The sequence below is a fragment of the Ascaphus truei genome, unplaced genomic scaffold, assembly GCF_040206685.1.
Source record: "Ascaphus truei isolate aAscTru1 unplaced genomic scaffold, aAscTru1.hap1 HAP1_SCAFFOLD_3642, whole genome shotgun sequence".
Lineage (NCBI taxonomy): Eukaryota > Metazoa > Chordata > Amphibia > Anura > Ascaphidae > Ascaphus > Ascaphus truei.
The window spans coordinates 2,294-10,589 of NW_027456664.1; the positions used below are offsets into that span (position 1 = coordinate 2,294).

Sequence of the window (8,296 nt, forward strand, 5' to 3'; positions counted from 1 at the left end):
CGTTACAAGAACTAACAGGTTAGCACAGTCTCCTCATTGTGGCATGGAAAATATTGTTTCCAAGTGTATAATATTAGTAACCTCTTGTTAGGAAGTGATTACTTTTTCATCTCTATGGCAAGTATTAATATTTGCTTTTGTTGTCTTTTCTCCTTCAGATATGCTTACTGTATCTAAACGTTGGCAGCTTATCGTACACACCTTTGCTTAATATATTTATTTATTTTTAGTGCCGGAAGATCTTTCACTAGAAGAGCGAGAAGAACTGCTGAACATACGTCGCAGGAAAAAAGAACTTATAGATGACATAGAGGTAACGTCAATAAGTCAAACGCTTTGGGTGTTGGAAACTGTTTCTCTATTAACACATTTCCAGCTGGTGTGGTCTGCAGTATTCTAAAGATTGATGGGGAGATATGACTTTACCCCCCATGCTTTCTGCGCCTACTGAGGCGCAGTTTGGGGCCTTATTAAGCGGGTGCTCCCCCCACACAAGCTCATTACACTATACTGCCTGGGGTAGTAACACCGTTTGTTAGCAATAGTCTGACGAGTTTGCAATAAGGTTTTTTATTGAAGGGTTCTCAGAACAAATCTTTTCTAGCAGGGGGTGCACAATGTAAAAAGGTTAGGAACCGCTAACCTACATGTTTTCTATGACAAATATGTTGCTATATTATACGTTTCCTTTGTTATTCGAATCTGATCAGCTACTTATTTGTATTCCCCTTTATATATTTGGCCAGTGATGGCGGCTTAATTGCTTTCCACAAAACATCAAGCGAAAAAGTGTAGATGAATAATTTTGCCTATTAAGACAAGACTTTACAAACAGTCTTACCAGAAAAGCGTTTGGGTACTGTACAGACATTAAACATATACAGTATATTTTTTAAATAAAGACCTATATTTAACACCATGAATATACCACAACCATTCATTTACTTTGGGTCTAGAAAGGCCTCTCTTACAAACATAACTCAATCATTTCAATCCCTTGCATGTCCATAGGTAAAAAGGATATGTGTGATCACTGGGGAGTGTAGAGCTGTGCAAGTGAACTTCTTACCCCAAGTTACTCTTACTTTAAATACTGCAATATAGTACAATAGCCAAGTATTAGAACACCATGAGTAGAGTGTAATATAGAAACGTAAAGGAATCGGACACAGGTTACAGTACACAACAGAACCCGGTCTGATCTCTCCTATTCAAAGCTTTTTATTTATCTGTGTGAAGTAGAGTACTTACTGTACATGACACAACCGACTTTACTGCACGTGCCTATGTTTTACTTGATCTGGCAATTCTGGTTATAGTTGGAAATCATTGATCCTCTTTGTATCTCCAAATACAACTGTAGTTAAGTGAATTTTAACAGGTAAAATTTTGGTAGCATAATATAATTGTGCTTTTAAAATTGTTTAGCACAGTGATTCCCAACCTTTTTACATTGCGCATGTGACGGTAAGGTAGATTTGGCTGCTTTTAATAAAAGTGAAGCCCACCAGTACCCCTACCTGTCAATAATTTAAGGTATTTATTAATGTATGTATACGGTGCACACATTGGGTTGATATTATATTTTGGAGCCCGGTTCCAGCACTTTGGGAACCAGGGGATAACCGTGATGTTTTAAATGTGCGGGCCTTTGTGTGGAGAATGGTTACGACTGTATCCAATCTCCACGCAACAGAGATCCTGGGCGAGATAACGGGAGTGGCTTGGGATATTGTTGAGTGAGGCAGGACTGTGGACTCAGGTGGGGGAACCACTGTTCGGCCCAGACACTGAATTGCCGCTCCCTTTGGGGGGTATTGGGAGGACCAAGGCAACCGTTGCCGGGACTATGCCGTGTAAGCGCAATTCCCATTGGTCCATTCAAATGCCCCGCCCGACTTAAGCCCACACCTGTGGGCTGCCCTGGAAGTCCGGTAACCTCGCCTCGCTCAAGATTGGTCCAGTGCAGGCGAGCCCTCACTCACTGATTGGACCATGAACACATCCTCCTTTGGTGAATGGAGACCGAGGGATATGAGGAGGAACCCGGCCTTGGTTCCAGCGACTTGTTTCAGAGTACTGATAAAGCCGAAGTGGACCCTTTAAATATCCAAAGTCGTCCGAGGGTGTTCCGGAGACTTGCGGAGGAGTTTGGAGGGAAGCGACGGTGGGAACTTTAAACCTGTTGACTAGCTGAGAAGAAAGCAGGACTGCCTATACTACCGAGGACAGCGGCACAAGTATGGGAATGTGTATCGGGGTAAACTTCTGGACAGAGGTCCCCGCACCTAGGACTTGAGGTGGTTACCCCAGTTGGGTGAGTTTGTGTGTGTTTTACATACTGGATGTTTGTGGAAACTTTTTCCAATAAATTCACTTTTGTTAATCGCTGCAGTTCTGTTTCGTTATACAGGCATACCCCGCATTAACGTACGCAATGGGTCCAGAGCATGTATGTAAAGCGAAAATGTACTTAAAGTGAAGCACCACCTTTTTCCCACTTATCGATGCTTCGGTGCAGGTTGGGAGCTGGTATTGCTGTTCAGGACGTGCTGACAGGCGCATGCGTGAGCTGCTGTTTGCCTGTTGGGCGAGGGGAATCAGCGTGTCACTACTACGGTGGTCTGTAGGGCAGAATAAGTGTCTGTACTCGCGAAGCGAGCGTACGTACACAGGGGTATGGGGCTATTGAAAATATGTCCTTCCTGTGTACTTAAAGTGAGTGTCCTTAAACCGGGGTATGCCTATTCTGATCCCTGATGTAATTTTCCTAGTATCCCTTGAGAGTGCACCCCCTGCTAGAAAATTTGTTCTGCAAACCCCAAATTAAAAAATTGAATTGCCAACTCGTCAAATTATTGCTAACAAACCTGTGTGACCGATCCCAGGCAGTATAGTTTCCTGAGCTCGTGGGGGAGAACACACGCCTAATAATCTCTCAACTACCCCTCAATGTGTTCAGACAGCATGGGCGGTACAGCTGTCACTCAATGCGGGAGCTTCCAAAGTCACGCCCCTCAATCCGTTGCCACTGTGGATGCAAAGCATTGTGGGGAGCAACTTTTGAAATCTGCTGTAATTGACAGCGATACCCCTCACGCCGAGGTGCTGTTTGGGGCTTTTCTAAGTGTGTAGTCCCCACACAGGCTCACGAACCCTAGTGAGAGAATCTATTTACACACAAACACACCTATACGTACACACATTAATAATCCAAATAATTCAGAGCACTGATGCACTTTACTCTCTGAATAAATCAGCAAGGTAATAATGAATGAGTAGGTACTGTAGCAGAAAACCCCAGGTGGCTGCTGTTGCTGACTGCAAACAATACAGAACCACGCCTACAGTTCAATCCTTTTACTCTCATATTACTAATTCCTCATTCTCTCTCTCTCTTTTTTTTTTTTCATACACAAACGAGATGTTTAAGTCTCTAACCTTTGATGTGTTTGCTCTTGGTCCTTTAGAACAATGGTTTATATAGACTCTTTAAACCGTGTCATTTTTGACCTGCAATGTTTTCATTTTATATTTGAATCTTCCTAATCCTATAAACCATCTCATGCACATTAGTCATGTCAAAGTTGGAATCCTCTCCAGCTCCCAGCTGTAAATGGGAATCCCTTGCATTTTGCTCTGTTCTGCTTGTAATCCCCTCTTTCCCTTTTTCTCCAATCACACAGAGGCTGAAGTTTGAAATAGCGGAGGTGATGACCGAAATAGATAATTTGACCTCTGTAGAAGAAAGGTACAATTCTTCCTTCTAACTAACGTGAATGATACTCCTCAAATTAAAATATGGGACATCAGCCAGTGCTAGGATACGTGTCACGTTTCTCCTGGGGCCTGTGTAAATATGCGATTCCCTAGTGAGGCGTTTTCCAGTCCCAAGCTTCTAGAACCCATTCTCCAAACCCCTTTTTTAAACACAGAAGCATGTAGAACATTGAAAACGAGTTGGTTTTTGTAGCATCAACATTTCACCCATAACCATAGACCGTTTTATGTTGATAAAGGGCCACAGTTTTAAAAAAAGGTTGTTGAGTGGACCTTGTCCTGCGTTCCACACGAGTGCAAGCTTTCAGCTTCTATATTTCCCATGACAACACAGCACAGTGTCGGGATATGCTCCCCCATCTCCATACATTGAGGAAATAGTCCGTAGAAATTGCATTCGGGCAACTTTGGGTGGGGGAGGGTTTTATTGGGACATTGGTGTTCTAAAATAGATGGGCAACCCACTTAATTTAAACCTCTACGGATTCCAGTGGAGAAATGTAAAACTATTGTACAGTCCACTTTAACGCCCGAAATAACTTTCCAGTCTTTATCTTGTTGTAAGAATTTGGGGAGCATTTATAGCGCAGTCTGCGCTGATTGCGATTTGGTTTGCATTTCCTCCCTTCATACTTGGAGAGATGAATTCTGTCCCTTTCCTTCACGGTTTTTATTTTTGAAATGCGATGTTCCGTTCAGGAGATGTGTGCCTAATATTTGTATTATATCCATGTACATAGCGCTTTACAGCAGGAATGCACTTAGCAAAACAATAGGAGACATAATGGGAGTATGAGCTTCAGACACTAAGGTAACATTAGGAAAGGGAGTCCCGGCCCGAAGAGCTTACAATCGAAGTGGTAAGTGGGGAGAATTTACAGAGACGGTAGAAAGATACAAGTGTGAAATGTTAAAATGGAGCTTTCCCTAGAGCCCAGTGTAACATCAGATGCTAGAAATCAATGAAATTATGATTATGGACACTAAAAAAAACTTAAAAAAACAAAAAAAGAGCAATAGCAGGGTAATATACGAACATTATACAAGTTAAACTGTTTAGGCGTGTGTGCGTGTGCGTGTGTTGCTTTAGCACCTTTTTTACTGGACCGGATACAGCACAGTACTAATACAGGGCTACATCTTGTTTTTGCGGGCATAGCTATATTGTTGGAATTAAAGAGGTTCGTTATTTCGGTAACCAATGTATGATTCACAATGCTGATCAGCCGCTAAGTAATATCTTTATTTTTTTCCCCCCCACTCACGTTCCTGCAAAATAGTAAAACGACGCAGAGGAATAAACAAATTGCTATGGGAAGAAAAAAATTCAACATGGACCCCAAAAAGGTAAATCATTTCACTTTATACCTTAAAATGAAAACCCCATCACTTTTTTTCAATAAAATTCAAAGTATTGAAGAATCGGACACCCAAATAGAATGAAGAGGAGCCTGCGATGCATTGGCAAACAGAAACACTTTTATAGAAGGGTTATCCTTGGTTTCCACCTCTCCTCCGCCCAACTACCAGCAGTAGGCATTTGCAAATCTTGTGTTGGTATCAGATTAAGGAGAGTCTGACTTCTGTATTTTGCCGGCCCAGTCCTGCACTAGCAGAGATTAGTTTGGTGAATCATGTCTGGGCTGCTGCAATAGAGATGTGTACAGGCAGTCACACACTTGCCATCTGAGTAACTGGCACAGCTGCTCTCGCCTTCAATGTGAAAATGTGCCCAAAATACTAACATTCTCTCCAAATTGGAGCACAGACATTAAACATATTTAATAAACACACACAATTGTGTAGAAGTCTTCAGTGGTTGGTAATGTAAAATAAAGCTCAATTTATGCACTCCCATATTAGATGTATGAGTCAGGTCATATATTATGTAACAAGAAGAAAACCAATGTAGTGCAGCAAGTTTTAATATGGTAACAAATCGGATAAAAAACGATGTTTCCCGTTCAGACAGATAATAAAATCAAGCTCCATTAATGTAAGTAGAGACGCCAAACTCGCACCGTCAGCACGACTTCCGTGTCCATTGAGGAAGCCACCTAGTGGCGAAACACGTTGGATTTGGAGGGCGTCTAGTCCCTGCGGAAACGCAGTGAATGTGATGTTGTCTTGCGCTCTGGCATAGTGCTTACACACAGTCTTATCAGTGTGTGTGATATGCCGTGTGTTGGAGAGATACTGCTGGGAGAAAGACGTCAAGCACAGGAACCGGGACCCAGATGTGTAGTAGGGCAAAGTCTTACCTCTGTCGCTGGTCCCCCAGTCATGTAGAATTGCTTCAGGCAAGAAATCCTTAGTGGCAGTGCCGGTCCTGGCAATTGCGTGTGAACAGCGCAGCACTACTGAAGGTTCCCATACACGCCCTCGTGGCGTGCGTCCTGGATCTCGGAGAGTAACCACAGAAGAAAGAAAAAGGCATCCGGAGCAGCAGCAGGTAAACCGGCAATGAATTAGTAGACGAACCCAAAGTCGGATTAATGGCTTTAATGGTACACACAGAACAGGTAAAAGCCATGTCTTCCCGCTACGTGTTTCACGCCGCATGGGGCGCTACATCCAACCATTAAAGACTTTGACACTATTGTGTTTTTTTATTTTTTATATTTGTATCTTTTATGTCTGCGCCCCTAGCTTGGACAGTGCTTCTTTTGAAACTGATGGAACAGTTTTGTGGGATGAGCTGTGTCTTTACGATAATGTTTTTTTTTAAGTTTCAATTCCCATATTCATTTTAGAAATTCACGGTCTATATTCCCCTTTCACCGATTTTATATCTATATTTGGTACGTTTCACTTTCATACCAGTAGCGTCAGGCTTTTCTGATTATAACTAAAATACCAACGCCACGTTTTATAGCCCTGCCTTCCCCCCAACCTTCTCAGCTTTTCATTAGGCACTTTGGCCGCAGGGAGAAAGGGCTGTGTCTAGCTTCTTTAGTGCTGATGGGGTTCTCTTAACGAAGTTTTGATGGACATCAATTCTTTCAAAATATTTTATCCTCACCTGCTATGTAACACGTTGGGAGACCCTGCTTCTAATTCAAATACAGGACTTGTGACTTGGACTTCTACAACCCGACATTATCTCACCGTCACCTCGACGTGGATTTAGGGTGCCTGTAAATTAATCATTAAAACAGTAATACTACATTGTCCCCCGTCCCCCCCCTTTTTTTCTTTCTTTTTTTTCCTTAACGTATTACTACATTCTTACTTAAACTGGCAATCGTTTAGTACTCCTGTTATAAAGCTTTAAAAATCCTGATTGTGAGCCTAACTAAATGGCCGCCTTTTCAGTTCCAATCAATCCCTCAGTCAGTGTAACTCGGCAGCGACAACGTATCCGGATATTACGAAGGTAACATTGACTATTGTTACAGTTTGCAGCTCTAACTGCTGGGAATATTGGTAACAATTTATCACAAACAGGAAAGTGTTACAAAGACCTCGCAGTGCTTGGGAGGTGGGCTAAAGCCTGCTATAGAAATCAGAGAATGCTCAGTATATTAAAACTCATTAAAAAAACAGTCACTGTTATTTAATACTACAAAACTGATTTATTTAAAAATACCATGTTTTCACATGTTTTGCTGCTTTAATATTACTTCTCTGTTTACCCTAAATGAAATTTCCCTCCCCCCTTTGTATTCATTTTAACAGGGGATCCAGTTTCTCCTAGAGAATGACTTGCTGCAGAACACCGCGGAGGAGATAGCTCAGTTCCTGTACAAAGGGGAAGGACTCAATAAAACAGTAATTGGTGATTACCTGGGGGAAAGGTAATTTGATACATCACTCAGTGGTATTAAATATGGACTCGAGCTTTTTGCTAAGTCCTGACTCAACTGCACAGTGGTTAATTTATCACTGCAAGACATTAAGAAAAATAAAAACATGTTGGGTTTGTCCTTTCTTTAGGATATCGGAGTCACTTCAACTAAATGTCGACTGAAATAAATACTACATTCCTGAGTTTATAGATTTGATGTTAGTTGAAATAGCTTCCTCCCCTCACACTCGCCTCTCCCTCTCCACACACTCGCCTCTCCCTCTCCACACACTCACCTCTCCCTCTCCACACACTCACCTCTCCCTCTCCACACACTCGCCTCTCCCTCTCCACACACTCCCCTCCCTCTCCACACACTCCCCTCCCTCTCCACACACTCCCCTCCCTCTCCACACACTCACCTCTCCCTCTCCACACACTCACCTCTCCCTCTCCACACACTCGCCTCTCCCTCTCCACACACTCCCCTCCCTCTCCACACACTCACCTCTCCCTCTCCACACACTCACCTCTCCCTCTCCACACACTCACCTCTCCCTCTCCACACACTCACCTCTCCCTCTCCACACACTCACCTCTCCCTCTCCACACACTCACCTCCCTCTCCACACACTCCCCTCCCCCACTCCACACACTCCCCTCCCCCCTCTCCACACACTCCCCTCCCCCCTCTCCACACACTCCCCTCCCCCCTCTCCACACACTCCC

At 43.1% G+C, this 8,296-nt stretch overlaps 1 long non-coding RNA gene across 1 annotated transcript; it reads left to right on the forward strand.

Annotated features, from left to right (window-relative positions):
• The first annotated feature begins 209 nt into the window (after window positions 1-209).
• On the forward strand, window positions 210-7,597 carry LOC142483759 (uncharacterized). Its single transcript, XR_012797471.1, has 4 exons — window positions 210-313; window positions 3,687-3,751; window positions 5,061-5,127; window positions 7,459-7,597. It is a non-coding gene; the product is annotated as an uncharacterized LOC142483759 (long non-coding RNA).
• Window positions 7,598-8,296: the final 699 nt, after the last annotated feature.